The sequence below is a fragment of the Bos indicus x Bos taurus genome, chromosome 11 (assembly GCF_003369695.1).
Source record: "Bos indicus x Bos taurus breed Angus x Brahman F1 hybrid chromosome 11, Bos_hybrid_MaternalHap_v2.0, whole genome shotgun sequence".
NCBI lineage: Eukaryota > Metazoa > Chordata > Mammalia > Artiodactyla > Bovidae > Bos > Bos indicus x Bos taurus.
In genome coordinates, this window is record NC_040086.1 from 86,389,176 (window position 1) to 86,403,929 (window position 14,754).

Sequence of the window (14,754 nt, forward strand, 5' to 3'; positions counted from 1 at the left end):
CACATCCACTTATAGGTAGCCTCTCAAAGCCACCGCCTCTACCATTGTAAGTGACATTCCGAGTTACCCAACATTAAAGAAATATCAGTAACTAGAACACGTCTCCAAGGCCACCCAGCTGGTGAGGGGGCTGCATTTCACACTCGGGTCTGTGTCTCCTTTCTGCTCTGCAGGTGGGCAGGGGGTGGGGGAGACAGGGGAGAAAGCAGGGCAGATGCACACGCCCCCACCCCCAGTGGAGAGAGGTCACAGTATGAAAAACAAAGCGATGTCACGTGCCCACAGACTTCACCAGATCAACATAATCAAGGGCAAGTACTTCATCTGAAAGTCATGAAGGCCAGGGTCTCTAGGAGTCCCCCTGCATTTAGGGGCAGAAGGAAAACGCCTTCCCTCTTCAATCCCAGCCTTTTATCTCCCACCTGTCATGCCGCCGGGCTCTCTTGGGGGAGGTAAGAACAGGAGGTGATCAGCCAGGGCTGGGTGGCAGATAAGGCAGATAAGGCAGATAAGGCCTCGACGGCTCTGGCGGTAGGAAGAGCTGGTCTCAAGTAACCCAGGAGGCCCGCTGGCCCGGGGGACCTGGTTCCCAGGCTGGTTGCTAAGGCCCAGGGTGCAGAACACTGTCTCTGCGTCTTGCTGTGTAACCATGTATGCTCTACCATGATTTCCCCACACCTAAAACAGATAATAGTGTTACTGGTTTATAAACTTTTTATTGTAAGAGAAAATTCCAATATATACAAAACCAGAGACTCATGTGATGAACAATGGTCACCCATCACTCAGCTTTAGATGCCCCGTGTCTTCTCTCCTTTGTGCGGCCCCACCGCCCCCACCCGGCATTTCCTGGAAACATCCCCGTCCATTGCTAGCTCTCTCAGGAGGCCACAGGGCTGCTCTGAGAACTAAAGAGATGGAATAAGTAAAAGCACTCAGATGCTAGGAGGGGGCTCAGAGCAAGGACTCAGTAAACACTAGCTTGCACTCCTCCCCATCGCTAAATCAATGAGTCCACGTGACCATGCTGCCATGGCCGGTGCCCTGAGCCAGGCAAGGAGAAGACGCCACAACGATCGCAGCCACCACTCCGTGAGTGCCTGCTAGGGCCGAGCGAGACAGGCATCACCGCATGGAGTCTGCCCTCCAGCCCTGCAAACTGGGCACTATCCCCATGTCGTAGGTGGGAAGACTGAGGCTCAAAAAGAGAAAGCCATCGACTCTCTAAAATCACACAACTACTATCCAGGCCAGTCTGGTCCCAAGTCCACACTCCGCTCCCTGATGTTGCCTTCTAGTACTTTGTCAAAATACTGTCCACTAATATTTGCATGGTTTGTTTTTAACAGTATACAATTCGGTGGTTTCTAGCACATTCATAAAGTTGTACAGCCATCACCACTATCTAATTCAGTACATTTCCATCATCCCCTCAAAGAAATCCCAACTCTGGCAGTCTCCTCCCTCCTATCCTAGCCCTGCCAACCATGAATCCATATTCTGTCTCTTTAGATTTGCCTATTCTGGCCATTTCATACAAACAGAGACATACAAGAGTGGCCTTTTCTGTCTGGCTTCTTGCACTGAGCATAATGTTTGCAAGCTTTGTCCATGTGTCAATACTTCATTCTTTTTATGATTGAATAATATTCCCCTGCATGGATATACCACATTTTGTTTATCCATTCACCAGTTAATGGACATTTGAGTTGTTTCCACATTTGGGCTATCATGAATAATGCTACTATGAATATTTTAATACATGTTTTTGTGTGGACACTTCTTTCCTATCTTCTGGGAATGGAACTGCTATGTCATATGGTAACTCTATGTTTAATTATTTGAAGAATGCCAAGTTGTTTTCCCAGGGTGCTTACATCATTTTAGAGGCCCACCGGCAACGCTTCTATTTCTCCATTTCTTCTATGTCTCCACATCTTCACTACCACTTGTTATTGTCCAGTTTTTTATAGCCATCCTGGTGAAGGCATCCATTTACATTACATGCTTTTGTGGTTCGTCTTAAACGTCCGTTAAATCTCACAGGCTCCTCCCAGCAACCATACAGAGTAGGCAGAGCAGACTTTTCTACATTTGACATATGAGTAAACTGTAGGCTCAGAGGAAATGAATAACCTGCTTGAAAGATGACAGAGGGTCACTTCCATCTCAAAGAGATAAGAAACAAGAAGTACGACTCTGAGCTCAGTTTCTCCTCTGCTCCAAAGACCGGCCAGACAGTAGCAGTTCCATGAAGGACTGAAGAAGGAATCCTGCTCTTTACAGTGACGGCCCCGCAAGGTTTACATAGATTTCAGGACCTAAACATCACTCAAACAAATCCCTTTGGTCTAAAATCCACTACTCCTAAGAAAAAGCCACCCTCCTCAATAAAGACTCTCATCTCTTCAGTTCTGCCCACTTAAAGGATTTATAATGCTCCCTTAACTTTTTCTAAATATAGTAAATCCCCTCTCCAAATCCAAAGATGGTCAGTGATACAGATTAAGCCCAGGAGGCTCGTCCTCAGAGGGCAGGCTCTGCAGCGCTGCCAGGAACCCAGCCTCCCGGGCCTTCCTGGCCAGGGCCCAGCCCGAGGGCTTCCTTCCCAGGGACCTTGCACCCAGCCACTGGGCGACTGCAAAGGGAGGTGGGGAAGGTGAAGAGGCTGCTTGGGGCGGTGGAGGGGCTGGGGGATGGGACAATGGGGTGGGTGGCAAGAGTCTAGTCTCAGCTTCCCCAGGCCAGAATGGCAGAGAAAGAGCCCAGGCCTGGACTGCTATCAGTCAGGGCCTCTCCTCATCACCAGCTGTGAAGTCCAGAGCAAATTTCTCAACCTCTCTGAGAACCTCAGGTATCTCATCTGTAAATAGCAAGGTGGCCATGAGAAGTAAATAAAACATGAAAACAGTCTGACAACTATCAAGCTAGATGAGTTGTTACAGTCACGGGGAGGGCTAGGGAGGACAGTGAAGTATTTTCATGAAAAAGTACTTGTTTTCCTTTTGAAAATGGTCATCAGACTGATAATTACTTATAAATTCACAGCAGACACGGGGCAACAGCTAAAACCTAGTAAATATAATGAATAGCAAAAGCTTAACAAATGTGCATATTCTGAACCTAGCAACTCTACTTCTAAGAATTTATCCTGAGGCACAAACACATAAACTGGGGGAGGGCTAGAGCAGTGTTCATCCCCCCACGTGGTAAAGTGTAGTGTTCAAAACAGTCACTGCCGCTCCCCTCACAGCAGGGTGGGGGGTGGGGAGGAGGTGTGGGCAGGTGGGGAGGATATTTCCCACCGCACTGACATCAAGCCTCGTGGTACCCTTTGCTTTAGCTAATGAAATGTGATGAGAACTCACATGCAGTACATGTCAATTCTCACCTCCGAGCAGAAGCTTAAAGAATCACTGTGTTCCACCATGTTTTTTCTCTGCCCTGAGACCAGCAATGTCTCACCTGGGGGCTTCTTTGCAGGCCGGGGTCCCAGAGGAACAAGGATATCAAGCAGAGTTGCAGACAGCAGGGGATGGTCGTGTAACTTGAGTGAAAAAGAAATCTATGCTGCGATAAACCATGGACACTGGGGGTGGGGGTGGGGGGGCCGGTCATTTGTTACCAGAACATAACTTAGCTGACTGACACACAACCGTGTTCCTATTAATGCAAAACTGCAAACCAGCTAAACGACCAGCTAAACAAATCCTACCTACCTATGCATTTATCATCTCTCTCCAAAATGGAAGGCCAAGAAAATGATGCATACTTTTTGCATAGAAAAGCTTTCTCAGTAAGTTAATTTTAAAAAGCAGAAGATAAAATAGTACTACTGACAATATACAAATATCTATAAATCAATGAGAAAAAGATAATTACTCACAAAATGAAACTGAGCAAAGGAAATGAACATACAATTCACAGCAGAGGAAACCAAAAAGGGAAATAAACATATTGAAAAGGTGTTCAGCCTCACTAGAATTCAGGAACATATAATTTAAAACAACCGTGAAATACTGTCTTAAACCCATCTGTCATGTTTACAAGTCTTTACGGAATCATGAATCAAAGTAAGTGAAAATATGATGTGTTGCTGTGGTTGTTCAATCACTAAGTCTTGTCTGACTTTTTACAACCCCATGGACTGCAGCACACCAGGCTACCCTGTCCTCCACTATCTCCCGGAGCTTGCTCAAACTCATGTCCGTCGAGTCAGGGACGCCATCCAACCATCTCATCCTCTGTCATCCCCTTCTCCTTCTGTCCTCAATCTTTCCCAGCATCCGGGTCTTTTCTAATGAGTCAGCTCCTTGCGTCAGGTGGCCAGAGTATTGGAGTTTCAGCTTTAGCATCAGTCCTTGGCTTCCCTAGTGGCTCAGATGGTAAAGCGTCTGTCTGCAATGCAAGAGACCCAGGTTTGATCCCTGGGTTGGGAAGATCCCCTGGAGAAGGAAATGGCAGCCCACTCCAGTATTCTTGCCTGGAAAATCCCATGGACCCAGAGCCTGGTAGGCTACCGTCCATGGGGTTGCAAAGAGTGGGACACGACCGAGCGACTTCACTTCACTTTACAGTGAATATTCAGGGTTGATTTCCTTTAGGATTGATTGGTTTGATCTCCTTGCAGTTCAAGGGACTCTCAAGTCTTCTCCAGCACCACGATATGATGTAATTTTTGCTAAATATATACATTTGCATTACAAGTATCTACAGGCCATCTATAAAGTCTGGACACACGACATCCTTTTGTTCCTTCAAAGACTGAAGTCGTTCTTGACGATGCTGTGTCTACCTGCCTATTTCTAGAGCTCGTGGACTCCTTTATGTAGACAGGAATGACTCTTACAGGGTACACGACAGCATGCTAGCAAGAGTTACAGGGTGGATGGGGTAGTTACAGGGGACTTCTTCCCTTCTTCCTTCCTTTTCTATGTTTTCCAATCTTATCCAGGAATATCTGTGTACAATAATAATTTCTTCAAAAAATTAAGTTCAAAAGCCAAATGGCTTCCCAGGTGGCACCAGTGGTAAAGAACCTGCCAATGCAGGAGACGTAAGAGAGATGGTTTAATCCCTGGGTTGGGAAGATCCCCTGGAGGAGGGCACGGCAACCCACTCCAGTATTCTTGTCTGGAGAATCTCATGGACAGAGGAACCTGGCGAGCTACCATCCACAGGGTCACAAAGAGTCGGACATGACTGAAGCGATCTTAGTACACACACAAAAGCAAAATGGTCACAGTTGAACACTGGACACGTCAGCTTTGAGAGCTTGAAGGAATTCCAGTTTACATGGAAGGTCTGGGTCATAGGAAAGAATACACCTCCCTCCTTGAGAAGACAGGTTCTGGAAGCTCAGCGTGGGTGGCAAACCACCCCCCGCCCCCGCCCCTGCCACCACCCCCAGGCGTGGCCAGGTGAAGGTGCACCTGACCTCAGGACCCTAGGGAGGCTGCAGCGGCTCCCACTCCTGGAGCGCAGGTTTCTCTCGCCTGTGCTGAAGCCAGGAGGCTGCTAAGACCGTGGACTTGGCTCCCTTGGCCTCGGGGGCAGGCTGTGCTTTCCCAGGAGGGTTCACAGAGACAGGGGTCAGAAGGACAAACACCAAACCCTGGAGCACGAGCAGCAGGCACAGGCCTCTGCAACTCATCATGGCCCTGACTTACGCTCCCCTCTGCTTCCCCAGCCTCAACAGCGCGAACATACTGCTTTTATCAGATGGGAGCAAATACACTCTAAAAAGAGAAGTAGCTTTGCCTGCATCCGCCCAAAAGGCTGATTAAAGACCAAGCCCAGCATGACCCGGCTCATACCCGGACCTCCACTCGCACACGTCCAGCCCTCCTCTCCATGAGGCCCCTCCTGGTTTCCTCCTGCCTGGCCCAGGGCTGTTGATGGAGAATCCCCCCCCACCCTGGATGATATCTGAACCCCCAATCTCTGACCACGTTCCTCATCCCCTGCCTGAGGTCCCAGTCGTTGACCTGCCAGTAGCAACAATCCTGTTAGACTAGCTCAGCAAGACTCCCCCAGCCCCGATGTGTCCTTTTAATAATTTTCCATCCATTGACCCTTCAACCCTGTTCCTTGTCCTCGTTACATTCTCTCCCATTTTAAAAAGGGTTTACCCCCTTTTCAATGGTCCTGAATAACATCTCCTTACCATTTAGCAAATGTCAGGATAACTTGTAACAGCCCACAGGCTGGCTGGGTACAGGGCCCACGGAGACAGAGCTGCCCCAAGAAGGGGTGGCGAGATCAAAGAAGGACTTGCAGAGAAAGCTAGATGGTGGGGGAGTGGAGTGGGGACAGTAGCTGGTGGAGGAGGGAAGTTCTAGAGAAAACAGAATCCTGTTGGGTACAGGGATGTAAACACACTTAAAAAAAAAGTCAGAGAACACGATGAACTTCGCGGTCCTCTAACAGTCTTTACTGGAATGAGATGGTAAATGCTTAGGAGGAAATGAGAAGGGAAGGGAGGGGGACTGGGGGCGTGTGGAGGAGAGTAGGGAGAGGAGGGAGCCTCAGGTCCAGGGGTGGCTCCAAGTGGGTGACCTCAAGCAAGTCACTTCCCCAGGACTGCCCTCCGTCATCTTCAACGGAAGGAGGAAGGGAGGCAGATGAGATAAGCAGAGTGTTTAGGAAACACGGTGGCTGGGAGTCCACAAAACAAGCGATTCTGCTTTCACATCATGGTGGGGGCGGGCACTCCAGTTTGATGCTTATGGCAGGACAAGGAAAATCCACGCACCGTGGCCTGTCTCCATGCACCATGGCACCAATCAACATTTAAAACTACACTGAATTCATCACAACTAGATGCCCTCCTTTAGAAAGCCCGCTCCTGCTCACCGGCCAGCTGCCAACTCTCAGGACAGGCTGATGGTGGAGTCCTGTCCCACCCAGCTGCCCTCCCATCTCCCGTCAGCTGGGGACCCTGATCCCTAAAGCTGTATTCAGCCCCTAAAATGCAGGTCACATTTGCCATGTTGTAGGGAGGGGACAGTTGCAGCCTGAGTCGGCCACATGGCCGGTAGCATGTCTGTGCAGTGGCTGGCAGGGACATGGTGGATGCTAAAGACCAGGACAGATGCTCGGCTCCCCACCTCCATTTCACACCCAGGGGGTCCACCCATCACATTCCAAACTGCCTTCTCTCCGCCGTCCTCGCTCACCCAGCCTGGGCAGCCAGGGCAGCTGTCAGGGACAGAGGGGACAGGCCCCCTGACCTAAGTGACCTCCCAAGAATCCCCCCACAGTTGTGGAGGGGATGTGCTTTATAAGCCAAAGAAGGTGAGTGTTGGAAGGGCCTTGGAGATTGTCTCAGCTAGTGTTTTCAAACATTTTGGCTAAGGATTTAAAAATGAAATCTTACCCAGGACCTCGATACAATGCAGATGTGGGGTGAGGAGAGTGGCTAGGGCAGGTGAGGAGGCTCACCAGGTTCAGGCCCTCCCGCCCCAACCCCGGCATCCCCAAGGCCCTCTCTGCAGAGCGGGGAACAATGCTGGCTCAGGCCCCCCCCACCACGCCCGTGGCAGCGGGCACAGGTGAGAACCAGGTTAGAGCCCAGTCAACCATCGCAGGGCATGACAAGACGGCAGGTGACAAGGCCCCCCCAAGGGAAATGACAACAGGTGATACAGACCTCCCTCACGAAATAACAACAGGCGACGAGAGCTTCCAAGGGAAACGACGGCAGGTGACACAGGGCTCCCAGTGAAGTGATGACAGGTGGCACGGGACTCCCAGTGAAGTGATGACAGGTGACACAGGGCTCCTAGTGAGAGGATGACAGGTACACACAGCTCCCAGCGAGACGACAGCAGGTGACACGGGGCTCCCTCCCCCAGCCCTGTCCAGGGCACATCACCACCACAAGCCAGAGCTCAGCCAGGGCCCACCATGGTGTGCCCAGTGTGGCTGAGAAAGGGATGGAGGTTTACTGGCTTCCAAGTCCAAGAAGATCAGAAACATCATGTCAGACGGGGAGAAAAGAGCATCTGGAGATGACACAGCGCCTAGAGCAATCGAGGAGATGGACAAGGCGCAGAACACGTGAACTTACAAAAGTGAACCATCTCCAGCTCCCCAGGAGCTCATGGGACAAGGAAGGCTGTCCAACCCAGCTTTTCCAGGGCCCATGGTGCAGCCCCAAAAAAGGCACTGGGAGTCCACCGCCTACCCTGGAAAATCACAGGACACTGCCCGGTGCCCTAAAGGGCATGAAGGAAGCCTAGCACAGCGCTTGAGGACTCAGACGGGAGGAAACGCAGGAGGAGGGTGAAAGGCAGGCCCCCCGGGTGACAGCAAGAGCACGTGCAAAGCCCAGGAGGGAGGAGAGGCTGACGCTGTTCCAGAAGCTTGGGGCCAGGGCCCCTGGGGAGGGGCGGCAGGGTAGGGGGGCAGGAGGCAAGCAGTCCCAGAACTGGAGGTGCTTCCTGCAGATGACGGGCACATCTCCGAAACATGGACCGGGATGGTGGAGCAGTCATGTGTGGCTTTATTTTCTGTTCCTCCTGTAGCTGGGAGACTAGATAAGAGTCACAGATGGACATGGAGGTGCCCGGGGAAGTGGGACAGCGTGGTCCACGGAAAGGGCCGTGCTCATGACGACACAGCAGGCAGGAGGGGTGTGGACTGGAGAGCACTAAAGAGTCAGGATCGACAGGGCTTTGGGCAGTGGTTCTCCGACTGCAGTTTCTGTGCTTGCAATATCTACTTAAGAGGCAAGTGCCCAGACCCCAACCCAGCAGGTGCTGACTCCAGGAGCCCGGCTTGGGGCCCACATGTCTGCATTCTCAGGTACAGAGTCAGGGTCCATGCTGCAAGAAACAGGCAGGGAAAGAGGCTGCTCTGTGCCTAAGCGAGGGACGGCCCAGCAAGGACCCTGACCCAGCACAGAAGAGGCGCTAGAGAAAGAGGCCTTTCCCGGGTCCATAGTGAGCGCTGGCTGCCACCTCCTGCGTGTGCTAAGCACTTAAACACATCATTACTGGAATTAATCTCTTACCAACCGCATTAGGGGAACACTCTCATTCCCATGTGCTACAGGCCGAGTTATGTCCCCCAAACTCCTATGCTGACATCCTAACCCCCCAACCGGACCTCAGAATGTGACTGCATCTGGAGACAGGCTCTTTAAAGGTGATTAAGTTAGAACGAGGTCATATGGGTGGACCCAACAAATTCCATCTGACTGGTATCCTTTGAGGAGGTGATCAGGACCCTGACATGCACAGAGGGGTGACCAGGTGAGGATACAGTATAAAGATGGTCATCCACGGGCCAAGGAGAGAGCCCTTGGGAGGAGCTGACCCTGCCAACACTCTGCTCTCATCTGTGAGGCCATCAGGCTCTGTCGTTTAAGCCTCCCAGCTAGAGGAAACACAGAGAGAGGTGTGGATAAGGAACTGAGACCGGGCTGCCCAGTGGTTAGGGCTCTGCACTCCCACCCCCGGGGGGCCCGGGTTCGATCCCCACTCTGGGAACTAAGATCCCACATGCCACTGCACAGTGGAGACGTGGAAGGGATAACATGGGAGCCAAGTCCCCCAGCCCCTCCAAAGCTATTGCTCCCAACCCCACCCTTAAAGGGCCAAATGAGAATCTGCTGTGAAAGCACCCCGGAAATGTAAACACCTGCCCCAAAGTTTGGGATCTGCCATCATTCCTCCTGATCAGAGGTGGCCACCCTGGGACCATCCAGGCCACACTGAGCCCCATTACAGGCCCTCATCACACACGCTTGAGATCACAGGGCCACTCTGAACAGGAACACGCCTCTGGCTCACCACAGACACTGCACAGAGTCTTTAGTTTAAAAGGGAAAAAAAAAAAAAAAATCAAAAGAACCAAGATTTAAACAACAGGAACTATTCTATGGGTAGGAGACCCTGCACAGCTCAGCTAATCCTGGAACCAGACTCTTGGAACCGAGCGCCGAGCAGTGCAGCCATGGCCCGTGCGATCCAAACAGACCAGGTGGACAGGGCTTGTTGCTGCTTAAATAGGAAAAAAAAAGTGGCAAATCTGAGGCTTAGTTGGTGGGGCCAGCATCATCTCAAACGCACACTGTTAGAGGAACTGCAAGGTTCCTGCAGCTGGGAACTGTGCCAGCCCAGGACCTGCCTGGAGCCCAGGAACCTGCGGGGAGTGGGCAGGGAGACCAGTGGGCCAGGGGGAGTGGGATGCGCTGGGAAGAAAACATGGAGTAACACGGGAGAGATGGGCTTCACTGAGAGGCAGGTGTTGCTGGGCTACATAGTTCTGGAGGCCCCAGGGGAGGATCCATTCCCTGCCTTTTCCAGCTTCCTCCAGCCGCCCACAGCTCTTGGCTCATGGCCCCTTCTTCCATCTGCAAAGCCAGCCGCAGCACTGCACTGCGTCTCTCAGGTCACAATGCCACAGGACTGCCGACCGCTGGGAAAGCCTCTTGCCTTTTAAGAAGGCACCCCTGGTCCACCCTGGCCACCCACTTTCCCCACATCAAGGTCCTCAGTCTTAATCCCGTGGCAAAGCCCTTTACTGTGTAAGGTATCATAGGCGCAGGCTCCAGGGACTAAAACACGCATCCCTTTTGGGGGCCCCTACGTGACTGAGCGACTTCACTTTGACTTTTCACTTGCATGCGTTGGAGAAGAAAATGGCAACCCACTCCAGTATTCTTGCCTGGAGAATCCCAGGGACGGGGGAGCCTGGTGGGCTGCCATCTCTGGGGTCGCACAGAGTCGGACACCACTGAAGCGACTTAGCAGCAGCAGCAGCAACCCAGCCTACCACAAGGCTGAGCTGGATTCCACAAGGCTGGAGCCGAGCATTTCTAACTTCCGGGAGCACGAGCCCCACCCCTTCCCTGCCACCTGCCCACCCCCACCCTGCCTCAGTTCAGTTCAGTTCAGTTGCTCAGTCATGTCTGACTCTTTGTGACCCCATGGACTGCAGCACGCCAGGCTTCCCTGTCCATCACCAACTCCCAGAGTTTACTCAAACTCATGTCCAATGAGTCAGTGATGCCATCCAACCATCTCATCCTCTGTCATCCCCTTCTCCTTCTCCCTTCAATCTTTCCCAGCATCAGGGCCTTTTCCAATGAGTCAGCTCTTTGCATCAGGTGGCCAAAGTATTGGAGTTTCAGCTTCAGCATCAGTCCTTCCAATGAATATTCAGGATGGATTTCCTTTAGGATGGACTGGTTGGATCTCCTGGCAGTCCAAGGGACTCTCAAGAGTCTTCTCCAACACTACAGTTCAAAAGCATCAATTCTTCAGCGCTCAGCTTTCTTTATGGTCCAACTCGAGAGTAATCTTCCCTGAGGTCCAGTAAAGGTTAAAGATGCTGTGCTTCCAACGCAGGGTGGGGGGTGGTGGGGGGAGCGGGTTTATCCCTGCTGGGTGAACACACTGTGTGTGGTGTAGCCAAAAAACTGAAACAATAATCTTTCCTGGCAATTCCCCCACAGGCCAGAAAGTCTGGGCAAGAAAAGCCAGGTGCGGGAGTCGCCCAGATGGTGGAGAAGGAGGGTTACCGAGCCCCTCCTTCACACCAGGCCCTGTTCCAGGCTACTGTCAGACTCACCCGAGTTCCCACGCAGAGCTGTGACCCCTCGGAGAAGTTAGTTAACCTCTCTGGGCCTCTGTGAAATGGGATCCTCCCCAGCACCCACCTACTGCAGAGGGTGCCCAAGGAGACAAAGGAGACCAAGCGTGGAGCCAAGTGCGGGCGCCCCTTGTCTGTCCCACCCATCCCAGCAGGCCAGGCGGCCTCATACCACACAAGCAGAGGACAGAAATGGGCTCAACTGAAGTCTTTTTACACTTACGAAATCCACCAGGCCCATTACAGATGAAGCTTCTGCTACATCAGTCAGGAAATGAAAAGTTACGGGTCTGGTGTATAACCATAAATCACCCACTTGTGAATACATATATAGTAAGTCATTAGCGCTAATGCCATCTGCAGAGAACGCCACCCAGAGAACCAGGTCCTGAACGGTTCGGCTCTGAATAGCACCATTCTCTCCTGGAATAAGACAGAGCTCTGGGCCAAAATTAAGTCCTGGCTGAAGGTGAGAGCACTTACACCCACAGATGACTCTGGTAAATTGGTTCCTGTCCAGTCTTAAAACAAAAATAAATCAGAAAAAAAAAAAAAACCTTGAGCCCCAGCATTACCAAGATAACTCACGTGAATATAATAGCACTTTCAGAAACCCTCACTCGTCTAATCCTCCTGACAGCCCTCTAGGGTCAGGATCATTTATGGAGGCTCAGAGCAGTGAAGGGACCTGCCCCAGGGCTCATGGGACCAAGAAACCAAGAGAGCCACCAACTCACCCACCACCAGTCATCACTCACATGGAGAGAAGCAATTGACCCAGCACCCCCAACCCTCCATCTCTCCCCTAAAAGCCTCCTAGTGAGCTGCCTTACACATTTGGGGTTAGCAACTGCTGTGCACAAAACACCCATTTGGAAATTGCATCTCACACGACGTAGAAGAATACTAAGTACTTCTCCAACTCTTGGCTGTGACTGTCAATCCCAGGGGTCGGGGGGAAGGTGAAGCCGGATTGTAGGTGGACATGGATGACAGAAGCCCTGTCACAGCCGCACAGAGTCTTGGGCCACAGGGAAGAAGGGCCCTGGCCCATGTCCCATACGGGCTCATCTCCTTGGAGGACGCTGCCATGGTGAAGCTCTTGCCCTCTCTCCCTCTAAGATGTGTAAAGTGAGAGTAATAATGAAGTCATTCAGTTGTGTCTGACTCTTTGCAACCCTATGGACTGTAGCCCACCAGGTTCCTCCATCCATTGGATTTTCCAGGAAAGAATACTGGAGTGGGTTGTCATTTCCTTCTCCAGGGAATCTTCCCGACCCAGGGATGGAACCTGGGTCTCCCACATTGCAGGCAGACTCTTTACCATCTGAGCCATCAGGGACGTGTGCTCCACATCAGAGCCAGGGTCAGCTGTGTGTGCTCCAGACACCCAGACAGAGAGCTGGCTCCAGCTTGGGGAAGGAGGGCGTCCCAGAGGAGCCAAGGCCTGCTGCTGAGCCAAAGGAACAGCAAAGACAAATAGCTGGAGGCCAGAAGGTCCGTCTAGTCCAAGCTATGGTTTCTCCAGTAGTCATATATGGTGTGAGAGTTGGACTATAAAGAAAGCTAAGCACCAAAGAATTGATGCTTTTGAACTGTGGTGTTGGAGAAGACTCTTGAGAGTCCCTTGGACTCAAGGAGATTCAACCAGTCCATCCTAAAGGAGATCAGTCCTGAGTGTTCATTGGAAGGACTGATACTGAAGCTGAAACTCCAATACTTTGGCCACCTGATGCGAAGAACTGACTCATTGGAAAAGGTCCTGATGCTGGGAAAGATTGAAGGGAGGAGGAGAAGGGGACAACAGAGGATGAGATGGTTGGATGGCATCACCAACTCGATGGACACTCCGGGAGTTGGTGACGGACAGGGAGGCCTGGTGTGCTGCAGTCCATGGGGTCGTAAAGAGTCAGACATGACTGAGTGACTGAACTGAGAAAGGGATACATTTGGGGGATGGTGACGGTCCAAACTGGCTGGAGCTCAGGGTGGACCTAGGGCGAGAGGCCACAGTAGCCAGTGACCCCGGCTAGAAGCCCAGCACGTCTGTCAGAAAGCCAGGCCAGCTTCAAAGTGCATGGGGAAAGGGGAAGGGAGGCAAGTGCTCTACAAAAGCCAGAAGGTGTCAAGAGAGACCACCCCAAGTCTCCCCAAAGAAAGAAACCACACATGTCATAAGTGTTGCTGCTGAGAAGGAAAGTGAGGCCCTCATGCAGGGCTCTGCAGGCAGCAGCCTGCCTCTCTCACCCTCTCCCCTCTGATTTGCACCCTGACAGCGGCAGGTAGAAACAGGGTGGCTCAGGGTACAGAGGCAGAAGGCAGGCAGGCCCGCACCCACCAGGCCACTCTCTGCCCAAGAGTCCTGCCAACACCACCTGACCTTCACCCCCATATCCAAAGAGGAAAGTGTGTTTGTCACTCAGTCACGTCCAATTCTTTGCAACCCCATGGATTGTTGTCCACCAGGCTCCTCTGTCCATGGAATTCTCCAAGCAAGAATACAGGAGTGGATGGCCATTTCCTTCTCCAGGGGATCTTCCCGACCCAGGGATTGAACCCAGGTCTCCTGTGTTGCAGGCAGACTCTTTACAATCTGAGTCCCATACCCAAAGAGTGGCCATCAGAGTTCTGAAAGCAGTACCCACCACAGGGTTCCAACCGTCTGCTTTAAGAGCCCGAGGAGGACAGGGATCACGTGCCAGCCTCTTTCAACACACACTGAAACCAACCTCCTACCTGCCCTGTGATGTGCTGGGGCGACCAGGCAGCATTTGCTCAGTCCCCGTGGCCAGCAGTCCGTGAGGCAGGGAGACGCCCTCTGCACTCACTGTGAGAAGCAACCTCAAGAGTGCACGGCTCAAGAAATTCACCTGTATACCCCCAAGCAGGCCTGGGATGGAGGCTGTCTGCTGCCCCTGCTGTATGCTTGTTCCGTCCAGGATGTATTTGGGGGAGCCCCCAGCAAGTACAGGCACTGAGGCAGAGTCCTGCCACCACAGGCCCATGGCAAACATCCAACTTCACCCCGTCGTGTTCTCCTGGGCCTCACCTCACTTTCAGGGGGCTCTACAGCAGGTTAGACGTTAGTGCAACAACCTGTCTCTTGCACAGAGTTTTAAAAATCCCCAACTGCTTTATTTCCCAGGAACCGCA

General features: G+C 52.0%; 1 protein-coding gene across 1 annotated transcript in view; it reads right to left on the reverse strand.

Annotated features, from left to right (window-relative positions):
- Window positions 1–14,754, reverse strand: part of HPCAL1 (hippocalcin like 1) — a 117,648-nt gene that overhangs the window by 80,664 nt on the left and 22,230 nt on the right. The window lies entirely within an intron of this gene.